The sequence below is a fragment of the Microtus oregoni genome, unplaced genomic scaffold, assembly GCF_018167655.1.
Source record: "Microtus oregoni isolate MIOR12 unplaced genomic scaffold, Mior012 000031F_ref0000149, whole genome shotgun sequence".
Classification (NCBI taxonomy): Eukaryota; Metazoa; Chordata; class Mammalia; order Rodentia; family Cricetidae; genus Microtus; species Microtus oregoni.
The window spans coordinates 15,505,021-15,521,931 of NW_024543090.1; positions in this window are offsets into that span (position 1 = coordinate 15,505,021).

Here is a 16,911-nt window from a genome sequence, read left to right on the forward strand (position 1 = left end):
AGGAGCAAATGTGAAAGCCACAGGGAGTATGGTAACAAGTAGAAGGAAGCTTCGGCTGAGTGGGAAGTGAAGCTAATGAGTTCAAATGTTCTTGCATTGGCAGGGACGTGTGAAAGAATGAACATGTGTTAGTCTATGACAAGTCAGAATAAAAGTTACATTACATTGGGAAGCCATAAGAATATGAGTACACTTGTAATAAGTCAACAGAAGGGAAGAAATGAAATAATGAACCCACTGAATCAAATATGAGGATGGAGACTCACACCTACAATCCCAGCTACTCTGGAGGCAAAGGCAGAAGGATGTAAATTCGAAGCCAGATTGGATAGACTAAGAAAACTATGTCAAGCCATGAGCCAATCAATAAATCAAAGAAAGTAAGTAAATAAACCTGTCATCTATAATCTAGGAAAGGCTAGACAAAGTTTAAGATGATAAATACATTACTAATACTTCTATGTTTCTTTCAAAAATGCTTAGGGAGAGAAACATCTTAAGCTTGGGTTTTTGGGGAGATTGAAAATACTTACATTCTCCGTATCATCGGTTGAGTACCACTCAGTTTCAGTTGTACATCAGTACTCAAACTGCATCTCATTTAGGGGCATTTGTAGAATTGAGAGATTGGGGTTAGGGAGACTCAAAAGCTGCATTATTATAAGCGGAGTAATAATCCAATTGAAAGAGAAAGATTGTCATACTAGATGTGGTGGTTTGAAAGAAAATGGTCCCTAAAGGGAGTGGCACTATTAGGTGTGGCTTTGTTGTAGCCTCGTTAGGGAAAGTGTGTCCCTGTGGGAGTGAGCTTTGGTCTCGTCTCCTGTTCTCGCCTACTTCCAGTGTCAGAGATCCTTTCTTTATGCCTTCTGATCAACATAAAGCCAGCATCATGTCTGCTTGCACGCCACCATTTCCCACTATAGTGACAATGAACTGAACCTCTGAATCTGTAAGCGAGCAACCACAATTACGTGTTTGCCTTTATAAGAATTGCCACCATCATGATGTGCCTAAAATACCAAGGTACAGAAAATTTGGGAGGGAAATATAAAAAGAGTATGATGTCATAACGTTATCATTCTGTAGCTGTGAAAGAGTACTGGAGATAAACACATGAGGAAGAGGATCGCTTGGGACCATGGTTTCTGGGACTTCTATTTTACCATTGTTTGGCTTAGTAGCTGTAATAAAGCAATAAGCCACAGTGGAGGAGCTCAGAGTAAAAGAAAGGTATTCACCTCACTACCATTAGAAACAAAAAGGAGCCAAGGGACATGGGTCCTGATATCAAGTTATTACTCTGTGTGTATGTGTGTGCTTGTGAAAGCTAATTCTAAAATTTCATAGGATCCCAAAGAACTAAGGCAAGCAAAGATAACTTTAAATAATAACACAGTTGGAGTGACAGGTTATTGAAATTTATTATAAAGCTATAAAATGAAGAAAGAATATTGATGCCATATTATTAGACAAATAGAGAATCTAGACAATATTGTGTGTATGTGTGTATAAATATATGTATATATGCAAACATACTTGATCTGAAACACATGTCACCTCAAACAACACTGAGGAAATCATGGCCTTTTAAATAAATGGTTCTGAATCCATTGGATAGCTATTTGGGGGGAAATGAACATTACAGCATTATTATCTACATAAATCAGCTCTAAGTGAATTATAGATAATGACTAAGTTAAAGAGTTACGCTCCTAGAACGTAACACAGAGTAATATATTTAAGCACAGATTTCTTTAACAGAAAATACTCTCCTGACTCAAATGAAAACGACAAACAGAACAATGACACATTGACTCTGAGAGTCACCCAAGAGACCAAAAAGGTGAGTGACATCGTGGGGGAGAGGAACTCACAGCGCTATCCATGCAGCAAAGGGACTCCGATCCAGGATAGACAGGGGATGCCTGTCAATCCTTAAGAAACAGACAAGCCCGCATGAAGACAGACTGAAGGATTAGGAGAAGCATGGCTCCAGAAACTGTCCACACAGCTGTGAAAAGGGGGTCCTTTCAGCCTTTCCCCCTAAAACACGGATGAAAGACTCTGGGAATGAATGTACTTGGCTTCCTGCTTCAGGAGGCACCTTACAGAACTAACCCACTGAAATCATCTCTTTTCTTGGGAGAGTGTGAAGTTGAGCTGGGGGCAGAGCTCAATGGTAGAGACCTTGCCTAGAATACATCCTAGCCCAGGGTTTTATCCCTAGCACTACATTGTAAGGGGTAAAGTAAAAAATAATAATATAATAATAATAATAATAATAAATTTTACTTAACAACTAAAAATAAAACTGCCAGCTATGACTTAGGATTATGTTTCCCAGTCATTGCCAACACTTGCCAACTGCTTTGCCAATCTCCTAAGGCCATCCCAAGTGCCAGGGAACCTGTTGTCAAAATAACCTGCATAGATGAACTCTGTCCTAATCAAATCCCTCAGATTTCCTTTATTCTCCGGACATACCAGGAGCCATCCAGCTTGTCCACTTGTCTCCTGGGTTGCGATTTTATTATCTGTTTACTCCCAAATTAGAAGGTCCCCTGCTGGAGGTCTGTCTACACAGCCAAGGAACACATGAAAAGCTATTCAGTTTCAGAAGATAGGAAAATTCAAACCTGGATTATAGTTACTATGGACCCAGTATAATGGCCAAAGATTTTAACAGCATTTCCTTCTTCCTTTTTGCCTCCTCCCCTGCATTCTACAGTCAGAACTTGGCCGCAAATATCATCTCCGATTTCCCTTGTCAAATCGTACTTCTCATTTCCTTTTTTAGTGTCTGGTACTCTTTCCCTTTTAAAACATCTTTCTAGCATTAGACCAGTATGATTCCTTTCTGGGCCATCATCCCTGGAAGTCACTGCCCCCACCCGCTGTCATCTTCCAAGTTCACACACATTAATTACTTTTTCTCTGCACACAGGAGCCATGCGAGGCTCAATCAAGTGACGGTGACATTTTCTTCATGGCTTTTACTCTCTCTTAAAATGTTTTTATTTTATTATTTTACATGTGTAGGTGTTTTATCTGCATGCATGTCTGTTCATCACATGCCTGGTTAGTGCCTTCAGCGGCCTGAAGAACGCATTGCAACCCCTGGAACTGGAGTTATAGATGGTCATGAGCCACCATGTTGGTGCTGCAGATGGAATTCAGGTCCTCTGAAAGAGCAGCCAGTGCTCTTAACCACTGACTCATCTCCTCAGTCCCTTGCTTATCCTTTCTTGCTGATTGATTTTGAAGAAAGTGGATTTTCAATGATGTGGGAGTCTCCTCTGTGTGCTGCGATTACCATTAATGAATAAAGAAACTGCTTTAGACCTATAGCAAGGCAGAACTTAGGTAGGCAGGGAAAGCTAGGCTGAATGCTGGGAGGAAGAAGGGCAGAGTCAAGGAGACGCCATGGAGCCACCACCAGAGTCAGATATGCCAAAACTTTGCTGGTAAGCCACCGCCACGTGGCGATACACAGATTACTAGAAATGTGATAAATTAAGATGTATGAGTTAGCCAGTAAGAAGCTAGAGCTAATGGCCAAGCAGTGATTTAATTAATACAGTTTCTGTGTGGTTATTTCATGGCTGGGCAGCCGGGAACGACCAAGCAGCCTCCAAACTACATTTCAATAATTTTACTTTGCCTCTTTTGAAAGGACAACCTAATCTATATTTTGATTAATAAGAGTGTTTGGCAGAGAAAAATATTACAAGTTCATTTGACTTTGCTATTTCTGATTTTGCATTTACAACATGGGCAGTCTTTATAGTCAACCCAAGGACTGGAAGTATGAGCGGTGAATTGTGGATGCTTTGATGAGCATCTCCAGCTTCTGTTCAGTTACACTAAGAAAGAAGAGTGTAGGTGTAAGTCTATCAGGAGAAGAAGAGAGATGGCACAGCTTCTGCTGTGGGCTTCAGGTGACTTGTGTCACCCTGTGATACACAATGGGAACTGTTTGAGCTCTGGGGGCGGGGGAAGGGGGTGGGAAACTTCAAGGGTATCAGAGACTAGGGTGGACCTGCCACTCTGCCCTGCCTTAGAAGTTAGGGACACACTCTTGTCCTTTGATAATTTACGGATTTTTCTCTCGCAGAATCTGAGGTGTGAATATCATCTGCCAGATGAGTTTTGAGACGTTTGATTTAGTCGATAGCATGGAAGAGAAAGAAAAAGCAACCAAAGGTCTTTTCATTACAGTGTCAGCAAGTTCTCAAAGACCATGTCTCCAATTTCACAGAAATGAAAAGAAAAAATCAGATGCCTTGATGCCAGAAGAGAAACAGCAGGTTTATAATTAGAAGTACTTCTGGAGATCTGGCCACAGCCATGTGTGACATGATACACTTTCAACACTGCATAATGCACCAGGAGACAAGAAGTCCTCCTTGCAAGAAGGCCTGAGATCAGGACATCCTTGGGTATTTAAATTAGGAGTTATGAAGTCTGGCAGTTTAAAAACAATATTTTGATCAAAGTCAGTTGATCCTTTCTGCTGGCAAGGGCTGGCTTGCCAGTGCCACTACTATTGTTCCAGCATTTAGTTTCAGAAAGCAAAGAGAGAGCAGATTGCTCGCCGGCACTGAAGAGCAGGTGACTCCTGGGGAACTTGACAGTGCAGAGATGGGTGAAGCAGAAAGCTGAACTGTGTTTACCAAGTTCCCTTCTGCAGGCCACTAACTGTTGGCTACCCTAGGTTTCTCTGCCGGGAATTCTGCACTGTGCAAGCACAGGCACAATTGCCCCAGGAATGTAGAACAGAAAAAGAAATTGTGACAAGCTGGAGAGGTCAGGGAAGGTTTCCCGGAGAGGATAGTATCTGACCTTGAGGTCTGGGTGGAGTTGACTAGAGGGAAGGAAAGGATGTTTCATCCCAAATAAAAAGTGCTAGAAAAGCAAAGCCATGGAGGTGAGGTTTTCACAGGAAACTGAGGAGGGTGCTGTGGCAGAAGCAGAGAATGTTAGACGTGTAGTTTACGAAATGCATATTCCAGCTCGGCAAGAAGAGACAGGCAGGAGGAAAGGAAGGGGAGACACAGAGAGGCAGGGGAGTTTCTCATAACACACTCCTTCATTGAAAATGTATTGATATATTAAATTATATATAAATATACGTAAAATATATAAATTAAATATATATTAAAGCTTTTTTATTATGTATACAGTGTTCTGTCTGCATGTATGCCTGCAGGCCAGAAGAGGGCACTAGATCTCATTACAGATGGTTGTGAGATACCATGTGGTTGCTGGGAATTGATCTCAGGATCTCTTCAGGAGTAACCAGGGCTTTTAATTGCCGAACCATCTCTCCAGCCCCCCAAATGTGTGTGTGTGTGTGTGTGTGTAGGGGGCAGGGCTTGGGAGATGGCTCAGCTGTGAAGCTCACTGGTTGCTTTTCCAGAGAACTCAGGTTCAATTCCCAGCCCCCACATGGCAACTCACAACTCTCCCCAACTCCAGTTGCAGGGGATCTGTCACACTCTTCTAGCTTCCACAGGTACTGCGAACACAGGATGCACAAACATACACGTGAAGAAAACAAGCATATGGCATAAAATAAAATTTTAAAAATGGGGTAGAGAGAGCTTGGTGAAGGCACCTACAGTCAACTGCTGATCTCCACATGCTTGTGAACACACGTGACTGCACACACGTGTGCCTGTACACACACCTATGAATGAACATGCACACTGCACATATACAAAGGAAAGAAGAGTAAAAGACACAGGAAGGCTTGGCTCGGCTCCAAATGTAACAACCACAGTATTAAACACAATACCCACATGGCTCTCAGACCTCACCACCATCTTCTTCAGTCCTTGGTCTTGGCTGCTGTGCTGAGTTGTCTGAGAACACTTGGTTTGTGGGGTTTATTGTCTCTGTGATATGAATATTTCCTCTGGGGCCAACTTCAAGTCATCACCCGCTTATTGAACAAACGGTGCTCATGTCTAAACCCTGAGCCAGCTCTTGGTCACATGCTCTACAACCGGTTCCTTCTTTATTTTCCAGACAGTGCTTCTCATGAGTCCCTATTCTCTGGCCTTTGTAAGTATGGATTTGCATTTCATCATAGGACTGAAGCCATGAGAAAAGGTTGGCAAAACAAAACAAACAAACAAAAGCTAAATGACTCTTATTAGAACTGCAGGGTGCTCAACTGTGTATTTTATCATTTAATGTATTGGTGCTTGACTTCCATTATCCATAAAGTCAAGTATTCTAGCAGTACTGGGTAATGTTATAAACAAACATGTCTGGCTCCTTAGAATCACTTTTATATCCTTTCTCTTTGAGGCATGCACATTCCCAAGCACTCTACATCAGTCCATTGATAACTTTAGTAAATATATAACTATCTGGGTATCCCAATTAGTGAGGCAGAAAGGGGAAAATGATGTCACAAGTTTGCCTTTCCAACAGGTTTCTAGATGATGATGGTGGTGGTGGTGGTGGTGGTGATGGTGGTGGTGGTGGTGGTGGTGGTGTGTGTGTGTGTGTGTGTGTGTGTGTGGATAATTAGAACAACACTGAGTATAATCATCAGATTAGATGCTGGCTGGAGGTCATGGATGCCCACCCCTTACAGATTCTAAATTCTCTAGCTGTTGCAAAAGGTTTGGCATTGCCACTCCAACATCTCTAGAAATTCAATCGAAGCCATCCAGCCCTTTACCTCTGACACTATTGCCATGGCTTGGCTAAAATGCATGCCTGTGTCCATTCTGGCAAAGTTAACTTCCATGCTCCTCACCCAGGGCCATCAAAGCATTTCTCTTGCCACACCTCATTTCCTACAAAACCCCTGTACTCCCCGCTCCTGCTGACCTCCTAGGCTGACTGCTCCTGGGTTCTCATGCCAGTTTTCACAGTTCCCTTTGCATATCCACATCTTTAATTGACTCTATTTCTAGGGTGTCATTTTCCTATTTGTGTTCTCGTGCACATAATAGCTGCTTCCTTCTTTAAGTGTAGCAGTTGTGACTTTTCTCACTGTTTCCCCTGCTCTGAGCCAGGTGTGGAGCCCGCAGAAGTCACCTCAGAAAGACGGCACTCAAGATCCCAACCCGACTCTCCTGGGCTCTGGTCTCTCTTCCTCTCTAAGTCCTTCCCTGACTGACCAGCCTCTTTCACACTGCAACCTTTCCTTGTTTGCAGGGTGCCATAAAAGAAGTCAGCAGCTTTGGGTTTTGTAGAGAGAAGTTAAAGCTCAACAGTCTTAAGAGACCAGAGATGGCCCTCTGCCTCACTTTGAATATCATGCTCACTTACCAGATATGTGTTTTCAGGTAGGATATTTTGCCTTTTGGAAGTGATTTCTTTTTTTTTTTAAATATTTATTTATTTATTATTTATACAGTATTCTGTCTGCTTGTATACCTGATGGCCAGAAGAGGGCACCAGACCTCATTACAGATGGTTGTGAGCCACCATGTGGTTGCTGGGAATTGAACTCAGGACCTTTGGAAGAGCAGGCAGTGCTCTTAACCACTGAGCCATCTCTCCAGCCCTGGAAGTGATTTCTTGCTGCCAAACACCTGAAGCACTTGTAAGATTCAATGAAGTAGTTCATAGGAAAAAATTAATAAGATTTCAATGGTGTCATGCCCAGAGCAAGGCTGTTCATATACAGCTTAAGAGAGTTGCAGAAGCTCCCTGACTCACGGCTTCCTCTTGGGTAAATTATGAACAATAGTACCAGGGTACCCACTGCATAGGGCATTTCTGACAACAAGGAGAAAGTGAACTACATACAGGTGTGTTTAAATGCTTGACCCATGGAAACATCTCTTCCCAAGTCTCTCGTCCTCCACTAGGTCAGGACTCCTGAGGTCACAAGAATGTCCCTTGCTCTGGACACTTTCGCTTTGTCCACCATCCTCTGCTCCTGTTCCCGTAGGCTTTCTTCCCTTTCCCCCTTCTCCTGATACAGCTCCATTCACTCCATTGACAATTATAGCCTGGATTCTAATTGTTCTTAATAAGAGCCTGGAGTCAGATATTAGAGGGTGAAAGCTCAGAGATCAGAGAAGCAGAGCAGCCAGTCACTAGAGAGACCTTTTAAAACCTCTACCAAATCCTCAGACCAAAAGGGAGATCCCGTTCTCAGACTACACGCTCGGATTGCATCCTCAGAATGCACTGTGTTTTTGTCTCTTCCTGTCTTATATTCCTCTCTCTGTACAGTCATATCCTTCCTGTCTCCACCTCCTTAGTGCTGGGATTAAAGGTGTGTCACTCCCATGTACTGGGATTAAAAGTATAAACCAACAACACTTGGTTCTGTTTCTCTTTGAGACTGGATCAATCCAATGTAGCCCATCGTGGCCTTGAACTCACAGAGAAAGAAATCTCTGCCTCTGTCTCCTGAGTCCTGGTATTGATTTTTTTCATTTCCCATTTTTTACTGTTTTTATTGAACTATACATTTTTTCCCATTCCCCTCCACCTTCCCCCCTCCCCTACCCCTATGCTCCCAATTTCCTCAAGAGATCTTCCCTTTTTCTCCTTCCTAGGTGGATCCATGTATGCCTCTCTTAGGGTGCTCTTTGTTATCTAGGTTCTCTGGGGTTGTGAACTGTGTAGGCTGGTTATCCTTTGCTTCATGTCTAATATCCACTTATGAGTGAATACATTTATATTTGTCTTTCTGGATCTGGCTTACCTCACTCAGTATGTTTTGATTTTTGTTTATTAGATCTAGATGAGGAGTCCTGGGATTAAAGGTCACCATTGCCTGACCTCTAGAGGCTTAGCTCTGTACCCTGATCTTCAGGCAAGTTTTATTTGCTAAAACACAAAGTATCAGTACAGACAATAAGAGTAGAGTTTGGACTACCATTCAGCTCCCTTAAATCAGGGCAAAGGGAAAGACTCTGAGTTGACAGGTCTGTGCAGATAAACACACAGACTGGTGACCACTTTTACATTAGCTCCTTACTGTTGTTGAAATTACCGTCCATGGAACATGTCAAATTAAAAGACATAGTCACTCTCTCAATGCTCACAAGAAACCAAAAAGCAAACAAATAAAATCACAAGTTATAGGCTCAATGTCCTTTATTTATGGTTAGAAACCAATTATGAGTGATGTTCATCTTTTGGGTCTGGGTTACCTCACTCAGGATAGTGTTTTCTATTTCCATCCGTTTGCATACAAAATTCAAGATGTCATTGTTTTTTACCGCTAAGTAGTACTCTAGTATGTATATATTCCACACTTTCTTCATCCATTCTTGCATTGAAGGGCATCTAGGTTGTTTCCAGGTTCTGGCTATTACAAATAATGCTGCTATGAACATAGTTGAACAAATGCTTCTGTAATATGATAGGGCATCTCAAAACATATAGTCATCCTCCTGGATATGGGAAGTAGACAAGATTGCTGGGCAAAAATTGGGAACTTGGGGGTGGAATGGGATGGGGGTAAGGGGAAACGGGGAGAGAAAAGTGCGTAGGGGAGGATGGGGGAAGCTTGGGGGAATGGGATGGTTGGGATAAAGGAAGGGTGGATATGGGAGCAGGGAAGTATATATCCTAATTAAGGGAGCCATCTTAGGGTTGGCAAGAGACTTGACTCTAAAGGGGCTCGTAGGTGTCCAGGGAGATATCCCCAGTTAGTTCCGCCCACCCTTCTCCCCCTCCCCCCATCCCTTTCCCCCTCCCACCAACATATCAGTGCACCTGCACTCAAACATGTGCACACGCGCACGCGCGTGCGTGTGCACGCACGCAACATACACACACACACACACACATCACTATATGTGTAGATAGTCATTATGAAAAATGTAATTTTCCTACCCTTCCAGATTCTCAACCCAAATGTCAAATAAAATCACCTGGGAAGATTTTTTTAAAAAGAAAAGCTTAACAAAATATAACATCCTCCTCGGTTCAATTAAATCTGCATTTCTGGGCATTCACATTTTTATATACTCCTCGAAGATTCTAAGATGAATTCTGAGTTCAGAGTTACCTGGTGGGAGCAGCAAACATCACCTGTTAGGTAGAAAGAAAGAGTCCAGCTCTGCCAGAGGCCACATTCTCACTCTTTCTTTGTTCTTCTGCCAAGGTCTTTAATTTCCCAACGCACCCTGCCCTCTCACTCCGGAGTCTCACAAAGGCCTTCTACCTAGAACCTCCACCCTCTTCTTTCCTCCATCCAGGTCTAGTTCATCCAAAACTCAGCTCAAGGACAACTCACATATGACTTTTGCTAGGATAATTATGGTGACTGTGATATTTTAAGTAGATAATAGAATTGTTGTGTGATAATATAATAGTTGATTAGTTGCATAGTTCCATTTTACTTGGTGTCTTGCTAGAAGCAGGGGTTCTCAGTGTGATGCCAAGAACAATAGCAGAAGTATTAGCAGGGAACTTGTCAGTGATGGAAGTTCTTCATATGCACTGAACAAGATACTCTAGGGGTGGGCCAGGCATTTCAGGATTTAATCAGCTCTTAGGGTGATTCCAGCAAACACTGAAGTTTGAATGTACCTGTGATGGAGTCTCAGTTCCTAGATGAAAAAGTGCCATGTCTTTTTTATTTCCACTGCTGCACGCCTCACGATCCTGTGAGGAATATATACTCTATAAATATTTATCAGATAAATGATAGCATGGTAAAAGAATCTGGTCTGGAAAGGAATACGAGGGGCTTAGATGGGATGGTGGAAGGATGGAGGGGAGTACATGGGACATAGATGGGCTGGCAGAAGGAGATCTTATGGGATATTAAGGAGAGCTAGGGCTAAAGCAGAGGCATTAGTCAAACAAATACAATGTCTGGAGGAACAAAAGAACTATGGCATTCTCCTGGAGGCACAGGAAGACTCTGGGAAGGCACCAAAGGTGGTGGTGGTGGTGGTGGTGGTGGTGTGTGTGTGTGTGTGTGTGTACAAAGATGCATATGACAGCATTCCTGAAAGAACAATAAAATGGACAAGTACAGCGAATGAGATTTGAATGAATGGTGGAGCTGTTTGGGAAGAGGTGTGACTTTGTTGGAGGAGATATGTCGCTGATGTTGGGATTTGCGGTTTCAAAGGCCCATGCCATTTACAGTTAGCTCTCTTGCCTCTTGCTTGTGGGTCAGATTTAAGCTCTAAGCTACTGCTGCAGCGCCATTCCTGGCAGCCTTCTGCAATGCTTCCTGGTCATGTACTCTAACCCTCTGGAACTGAGAGCCCCCAGTTCAACAATTTCTCCTATAAGTTCTCTTGGTTGTGATGTTTGTCATTGCAATAGGAAAATAACAGAGACAGAAGCTCCTGAAGGTCTGGTCTTAATGAGGTTGTGGCTTATGGTGTTGACTGCTAAGTGGGCATGGACCTATTTAATTTCTCGTCATAAAGATTATTGACTTTCTGATTGTGGGGGCCATTTTATTTCTGAATGTGAAGAATGAATTTTTACACTTATTCAGTATGTGTGTGTGTGTGTTTGCATTTGCGTGTGTGCACAAGTGTTTATGTGCCACTGCACACATGTAAGTCAGAAGACAACTTCTACCTTTACATAGATTTCTGGGATCCAACTCAGGCCATAAGGCTCAGCAGCAAGCATCCTTAGCCACCGAATCATCTTTGCAGTGCCCGTATGGAGAAGGGTTTATAATAGATAAGAAACAAATAAAACCTCATATCTTTTATCCTGTCAATAGGGTATAGTATCTTGATCTTGATTCTTGAAAGCATATAACCCATATCTGGTAATGGTTCTTATCATCCTAGGATTCTGGATGGAATTGTATTCTTGACCTGCCACCTCAGGGCCTTTGTTCAATCATTTCCCCACTCTGTGTCTGACAGCAGTCTAGAAACTTGGTTTTACAACCTCTTCTTGGCTCCTATTCTCATACCAAAGTTCCCTTTTGTTGAAGCCAGAGCTGCTTATTGTTGACTGCCAAGGGAAAAACATTTGTTTCCACCTGCAAAGGAGGAGTCCTGCTTTTCTAGAAACGACAGTGTCAGAATGTTAACCCCCTCCATGGTTCAAGGTCACCAAGAGAGACAAGACTCACACAGGCACTGGAGGGATCAATGTTTCATTCGCATAAAGGCGTTACCGAACCAGCTCAGCTTCAGCAGTGGGAGCCCACCCCCACCCCAGCAGCTGAGACAAGGTGCTGATCTGTCTGCTTGCTCTTCCCACACGTCAGGTGAGGAACCCAGTTCCCTGCTGCCAAAAGCTGCTACACTAGTGGGGGTGCCCAAGTACCAATTAAGGTGTGGGCTAAATAGAGGAAAGGAGTATGTAATAAGGCAGGGAATAATGTTCTCACACAAGCCATGAGTCAAACATGTTTGAAAAACTCTTAACACTTGGTAAGAGAAGTGTTCTGGATCCCAGGCTCATTCGTGTGTGATTACAAAGAGGTCTTGAGAAGTTTAGTGTTGAAGGAAGTCCTTGGGATCATTCCATTTACTTTTTTTTTTACATTTTACTTTAGATTTATTTATTTATCTATTTGTTTATTTATCTTACATCCCCACCACAGTTTCTCCTCCCTCCCCTCCTTCCAGTCCTTGCCCCCTGTTCTGTCTATACCACCCCCATCCACACCTTCTCCATTTCTGTTCAGGAAAAAGCAGGTCTCCCATAGATATCAATCAAACATGGCATATCAAGTTGCAGCAAGAATAAGCACCTCCCGTGTATTAAGATGGGGCAAGGAACCCATTATGAGGAGCAGGGTCCCAGAAGCCAGCAAAAGAGTCAGAGTCAAACCCTATGCACACTGTTAGGAGTCCCGCAAGATCAAGTTATGGAACTTTCCCATACATGCAAAGGGCAATCACATGCACGCTCCCTGGATGTTGGTTGAGGTTCTGTGAACTCCTATGAGCATCGATTAGCTGATTCTGTGTGTTTTCTTGTAATGTCCTTGATCCCTCTGGCTCCTACAATCCTTCCTTCCTCTCTTCAACAGGATTTCCCAAGCTTGGTCTCGTGTTTGGCCGAGGGTCTCTGCATCTATTTCTATCAGTTACTGGAAGAAGCTTCTCTGCTGACAACTGGGCTAGGCACAAATCTATTAGTATAACAGAATATCGTTAGGCATCATTACATTGACTTTATTTTAGTCATGTTTGGCTCTATCCTAGGTCTCTGGGCCACTCAGCCTCTGGGTCCCGGTGCTCCAGGTGGTGTCTGGAGAGAGCTTACTCTCATGGCATGGCTCTCAGGCTAGAACAGTCATTGATTGGTCTCTCCTTAGTTGACTTCCCAGGGGAGGCTTTACCCTCTCTGAGGAGGAGATGAGGGCGTAGGGTGGGGTGGGGAGAAGGTGTGGGGGCGGGAGGAGAGGAGGGTGGGGAAACTGAGATTGGTATGTAAAAAATAAAATTTAAAAAACAGGTGTGCTTAATAGATTATGGTTTTCAGACTCTTCAGAAATCTTCTGGACATGACATTTACAGTGTTTAATGGGAAAAAAAAAATTCTTGTGATAGCTAGAAATGCCAGCAGGACAGACTGTAGGTTGAAGGTTATTTGGCTGGTTTGGTGTTCTAATCCATCTACTTTAAGTCTTGCTTGTTCATGGGAGGTGACCAGTTCAGGCTATATATGGGCTGTTGCAACGAGTCTTAGCTGGGGTCATCCTTGTAGATTCCTGAGAGTCTCCCTTCCATTCACTTCTTTCTTCACATCAATTTGTTCTTTGTCTCATGTATATTTGGCTGAAGGGATCACAATTCATATGCTAACATCCCAGGGAATTCACCCAGTTTTCAGACAACCCCACATCTGGTCTAAATTGAATTATTATTGCCATAGACTGGGTTTGGATTTGGTTTGTTCCTGTTTTTCTAAATTTTTGACTTGCATCATTAAGCCATACTTTGTACTCTCCTAATTTTTTAGGTAGACCCTTAGATATATAAATATTCCTCATAGGAAAGCTTTCAGAGTGCCCCCGAGGTTTTATTGCGGTGTGTTTTCATTTTCATTAAGTTCCAGACATTTTATTTCTTTCTTGATTTCTTCTTTGACTCATTCCTTATTTAGCAATGAGATGAGTTATTCAATCTCCATGAGTTCGTGTATTTATTAGAGATTCATTCAATTTTAAGTTTTACTGTATTGTGGTCAGATAAGATATATTCAGTTAGTTCAATCTCTTTGAACTTGTAAAGATTTGTTTTGTGTTTAGGATGTGGTCTGTTTTAGAAAAACCTCTGTGTGGTGCTGAGTAGAATGTGTTTTCTTTGTTGTTTAGGTGAGATAGTCTGTAGACATTGCTAAGTCCATTTGATGTGTGATGTCAATTCATTCTGATGTTTCCCTGTTTGTTTGTTTGTTTTATCCTGATGACTGGTCTTTTAGAGAAGGGGGGCATTGAAATCACCAACTATGAACGGATTGATGCTAATCTGTGTCTTTAAGTTCAATAGTACAATTTTATAAAAGTGGGTATACTTGAGTTTTGTGTATTTATGCTTAGGATAGTAATGCCTTCTGGTTTAACTGTTCCCTCAGTTAAAATTAGAATCCCCTCTGTATCTCTTATTAGTTTTAGTTTAAAGTCTTTTATGCCACAGATTAAAATAGTGAGACCAGATTGCTTCCTGGCCCCATTTGATCAGAATAACTTTGTCCATCTTTTTATTCTAAGACTGTGCCAAGCTTTAAAGTTAAAATGTATTTCCTATAGACAACAGACAGATAATTTTCTTCCTTGAATCATTCAGCCAGCCTGTGTCTTATGATTGGAGAATTGAAGACCATTAATATTTAAAGTTATTATCTCAAAATGTGTGTGTTAATTGAGGATATTGTACTGTTGGGTTTTGGTGGTTGTTTGTGTTTGTAATGATTCTTAATTATGGCTTTGTATTTCTTTCCAGAATCTCTCTGTTATGCTCATTCCTCTCTTCAGCCCCAAAATATTGCTTCCTGTATTTTCTTTGGGTTTAGTGTGGTGGATATAAATTTTCCTAGGCTCCTTATATCAGAGAAAATTTTTCTTTCTCCTTTAATTATGGCAGATAGTTTTGTGGGGTAGATTAGATTATTCTGCCTATCCTGATCTTTTAGAATGTGGAATGTATTGCTCCAGACTTTTCTAACTTTTTTCCCCATTTCCAAATCAGCTGTTATTCTGGGTTTTTCTTTATATACAACTTGCATTTTTCTCTTGCAGTTTTATTTGTTATATACACTTAATGTTTTAACTATGGTATGTCATGGGGAGTTTTTTCTCTGGTTTGTCAATTTGGTGTTCTGTATGCTCTTTGTATCTGTATGCCTATTTCTTTTGTAGTTTTGATAAGTTTTCTTCTATGGTCTTGTTGAAGAGTTGGTCTATGTCATTAACTTGGGATTTTTCATGGTATCCTGCATTACTTTTATGTTGTTTTGCTGTGTTTTCTTTAATTTCTTGCTTATTTGGTCTAGATCTTCTATATTATCTTCTAATTCACTCATTCTACTTGTAAGGTTTTCCTTTGAGATTTCTAGTTGAGTTATTGGATTTTTCAATTCTATTTTTGTTCCAGCTTGAGTACTCATCGATGTTTCTTTCTCCATTCTCAAGTCTTCACTATTTGCATCAGCCTTTTGTCTGTGTTTTCTCGGGCATCATTCAGCTACTTATTTCCCTCAAATTCTTTCTCTTTTATTTCATTGAGCTATGTCTTTATGTTCTCCTTAAACTCCTTGAATTCTTTGATGAAGTTTATGATTGTTCTTTTAAATTCTGTGTCATGGGATTCATCTAGATAATTCCCATTGACAAACATTTCTACAGGACTGGTAGGTTTTGAAGAAAAGATACTGGTTTGACTTTCATGTTATTTTTACTTTTGCAATGAGATCTGGACATGTGTACTTCTTTTGTTAGCATGAAGTTTGTATGGATAGAGCAGGTTGGGGCAGCAGAGAAGGGCCTAGAAGTTGGAGATAGCTTGGGTGGAGTGAAGTCAGGTGGGCAAAGTGTACTGGCCTGATGTCCAGAATGTGCCTCCTGGTCCAAGCCTGGAGTGTGGGAGTAGATCTTGCTGAGTAGAAAGGATGGATGCAGAATGGAAGGGACCTGTGGCTTAGGGAATAGGCAGCGTAGGTTCTGGGAAGGCTAGAAATTGGTTGCAGTGTAGCTAGACTAGAATGATTTGGATTTGGGATCTGGGTTAGATCTTGTGGGTTGTGAAGGGTTTGTGGATGAGAAAGGTTAGGGAGACTCACCAGACTTGATCCTGGAGGAAAGTGTGTGGGAAATCTGGCTTGCTGGAAAGGTTGGGTACGTATTAGAAGGGCAGGTCCTGGTGAACTCCTAGAGGCTTTAATGAAATATTCAAGACATTGAAGAAATAAATTGATGAAGACATGAGAACATGCAAAGAGCTGCATTTTAAAAAACACTGCTTAACCTGAATGGAATCTATGTCAGTATATATCTATTCAGTGGAGAGCATTTGGTAAAGCATAAAGCTATACGTCACCTCTTTGTTAGAAGGCTTTGAAAATATGGGATGGATTGAATGGTTTGACTTAGATTACGCTGGAGAATACACACTGTCTTAATTCTACTACCTGACCAAGGTCATATAAAACACTGTGACCAAGGTGACTTATAAGAGAAAGAGTTTACTGGGGTTTATAATTTCCGAGGGATAGAGTCCATAACCACTGTGGAAAGGAGCATGGCAGCAGGCAGAAGGATGACACTGGAGAGGTAACTGAGAGCTCATGTTTTGGATAATCATGAGACACACAGAGAGAGAAACACTGGGAATGGTACAGGTCCTTTGAGACCCCAGTGACATACCTCCTCCACAAAGACATTGCCTCCTAATTGTTCCCAAATAGTTCCACCATAAAGACCAAGTATCCAACATATGAGTCTATGAGAGTCTTCTCTTTCAAACCACCACACAGAGCTTT